Source organism: Mirounga angustirostris, unplaced genomic scaffold (genome assembly GCF_029215605.1).
Source record: "Mirounga angustirostris isolate CCGP_5_RB_7025 unplaced genomic scaffold, mMirAng1.0.hap1 SCAF_1, whole genome shotgun sequence".
Taxonomy (NCBI): Eukaryota; Metazoa; Chordata; class Mammalia; order Carnivora; family Phocidae; genus Mirounga; species Mirounga angustirostris.
The window spans coordinates 204,126,734-204,129,853 of record NW_026991709.1 but is presented as its reverse complement, the minus strand read 5'-3'; the positions used below and the strand labels follow the sequence as shown (position 1 = coordinate 204,129,853).

The 3,120-nt window shown below is 48.3% G+C and overlaps 1 long non-coding RNA gene across 3 annotated transcripts in view; it reads left to right on the top strand.

The window, feature by feature from the left end:
* The first annotated feature begins 57 nt into the window (after positions 1-57).
* The window catches only part of LOC135365647 (uncharacterized), a 26,594-nt gene continuing 23,531 nt past the window's right edge, over positions 58-3,120 (top strand). For 2 of the 3 annotated variants that reach the window (XR_010413843.1, XR_010413842.1), the window contains exon 1: positions 58-2,941. This is a non-coding gene — a long non-coding RNA (uncharacterized LOC135365647). The remainder of the gene's footprint in view (positions 2,942-3,120) is intronic. The other variant, XR_010413844.1, reaches the window with a different exon arrangement.

Genomic DNA, 3,120 nt, shown 5'->3' with positions numbered 1-3,120 from the left:
GGCTGCTTCCGCCCTCCACTTACGGCCGTCGCCGGGAAACCGCGGAAGTGAGGGCAGAAGGCCCGCGGGAAGAAGCCGCGCGAGGCCGGGCGCGCGGTAGGGGCTAGCGATGCGCACGCGCAGGGGCTTTCCCGCGCTTGCGCGGGGTGGGCCGATGTCGCGCTACGCCCCGGAACGGCTGGAACGGCGCAGACTACCGTTAGCCACGGCCGCGGCGTCGTCCCGGCCTCGCGTCGTAGGCGGAGGGCCTGGCAGGCCGCGTTCTCCGCTGGACCAGGACTCTGGGGAGTTCCTCCCCGCGGGGCTGCGGTGAGAAGACTACGAGGTGAGGTGCGTCCGGAGAGGCTCCCGGGCCGCGACGCCGGGAAGTAGAACCGGGAGGCGACGGGCGTGGAGGGGATGGAACTGGGCTATTGAGGTTCCCAAGATCCTCCCGCTCAGTTTCTTTCAGTCGACCCAACGCTTTGGTAAGGAAGACTTTGGGGCGGGGGACCTCTCCACCCCTGTCGGCCTCACCCTGCGCCCCCCTTGGGACTCGCTGGGCTTCGGTGCAGTCATTCGAGCGGCGTGGAATGAGCGCCCACGACCTGCGGGTGCCCGGCCTTCTAGACTGCGCGCCCAGAGCGCACGGCGCGCCTTCCTCAGAGATGCAGTCACGTTGCTTCTCAAATGACGAAGCGAACGTGTGCTCGTGGTGGGGAAAGAGAACGATGGCAAGCCGCAGTAAATGTTAGCGTAGACTGGACATCCCCGTAATCCGACCTTCCTGAGATTGCCATTGTTAACACTTGGTTGGCTATACCTCCCTACTTTTTCTACGCAAATAAATGTCCATATATTTCAGATACATTTTTTCTTCTTCTTTTGGCTCCAAACTTACTCATTTGACGCTTATGGATTGCCTCCTGTATGCAAGATAATGCCTTAGGCCAGGAATTGACACACTTATTCTATAAAGGGCCAGGTAGCAAATATTTAGGCCATGTGGGCCAAGAGGCAAAATTGAGTATATCATGTAGGTACTTACATAGCGGAAGAGAAAAATACCCTTAATATTTTTTATTGGTGGCATTCAAAATCTAATAAGTAGTTTTTAAAATACAGGTCTTCTAAGGAGAAGAACGGAATGCTTTTTTGCCGTTCTAAGTTGGTCTTTCCTGTCATTAATTGATTGCAAATGTTCACTAGTAAAGACTTCTCGGTTCACAGAAAAGCAGGCGGGGTGTGGTTTGTGATGGAGTTGGGCCTGAGCTCTGCTCTCCTGAGCCTGTAGTCTTGGGTGGGGGGTGGAGACCTGTAAATCAGTAAACAAATACGTCATTACAACGGTGTTAAGGAAAACAGGTTTTTGATAAGGGAGGAGGGTGGGGTCTGCCCCTGGGAAGTGAGGTTTGCATTGAGATCCTAATCAGGAGCAAGCTACGTGATACCCCAGGCAAAGGGAACATGTGGGATTGATCTGTTTAGTATAAAGCTCAGTAATGTGGATAGTGTGGGTATTTTTCCATGCCAGTAAAGATCTATATCGGGGTTTTAATTTGTGATCTGCCTTGGGTGGAATTCAGAGATAGCACACTGTTGTACCTGTATGTATTTTCGTGAGTTAAAGATACATGGCATTTTTCAGATTCTTAATAGGATCTGTGAGCCAAAACGGGTTAATGAATCTGTGTGGTCATTTTTAATGACTGCATAGGACAGTGTGGTGTGGATGTACAGTAATTCATCGAAGCCAGACTCTGGAGTTTCTGGGGTTGGTTCCATTTTTAGGCCGCTACTAAAAGAGTTTTAGTGTAGGATGTGCACATTGAATACTGATAATACTCAACTGTCCCTTCAAAAGATTGGAGACTCGTGACCACTTTATATATTCATGTCTTAATGTTTAAAACACCATTTATCTGAGACAAAACACCATTTATCTGAGACTGAACATTTAAGCATCATGTGGCCTCACCCAGACTCATTTCAGTGGGCCAAATTAGAATCCACTGGTCCGAAGAAAGCAGTAGAGTTGCCAAAAGTAGAGGCTGCTGCACAGATGGTCTCCAAGAACCCGGAAACACAACTCTTAAGGAAACAAGTAAAATATACTCTCCTGGATGGGATGAACTTGCTGAAGTTCAAGAGGCAAAACGGAAAGAAGTTAAAGCCATATGCATTCCCGCTTTGATCTGCAAACATGCTGTGAGAAATTTATCCCAAATCAGAAGTATGGGCTGCACTGTGTATGGCAAAGTTATCCCATAAAATGATGTTTAAATGTGCAGCAATAGGGGTTGGTTAATTACAGTGTATCCCTTTAGTAGATTACTACAATATCATGTACACAGACACACAAAGTCAAGAGAGAGTATTTAATAAGGGGAAATGTTTTTGGCACATTTTTTAAAGCAGATTATAAAATAATATGCATATGCCAGTTGTGAAAAAAATGTGTATATATCTTCAGGGGCAACTGCTGTGTCCAGTCTTTCGTGTGTCTTTTCAGAAATAAACTGTATTCACAAGCACATTTATATAGCAATATATTTTGGAAATTGTTCTCTCTATACATAGAGCTAATTCTTTTTGATGTCTGTATAGATATGTCTTTTAGCTTTAACAATTACTTTCAAATTTGACAAATAGACAATAGACGTTGTTATTAGAAAAAGTCGTGGGTGACAAGGAACTCCAGGCCCATCCAGACCTGTGGTCTCAATAAAGACAAAGCTTGGTGTGACTGTCACCTTGTTCCTACAGTAACAGAACCCCCTGTGGTCAACCAGCTGAAGGCACGGCGGAAGGAATGATGTGGGAACAGAGAAGGTCCTGTTCCATCCTGGAGCAGCACCATTTCTCGGGCCTGATCACGTCGCCGAGCAAGCCTCTGGTCACACAGGAGTTGCCCTGGGGAGACAAACAGGAGTATTCTCGTCCTTGGAGAGGACACTCCCAGGTATGAGTTGGGACTGGTATCTGAACCATGGGGCCACACGCAGCGTGAGCTCTTACTTTCTGCAGGAGCAGGCCCTGACTTGTTGGAGCTGCAGGGCAGACTACAAAGCCACCTGGTCGCCCAGACAGGGTGGGGCTCCTTCAGGGTCTTAAACCGTAGTGGTGTGGCCCAGGCAACTG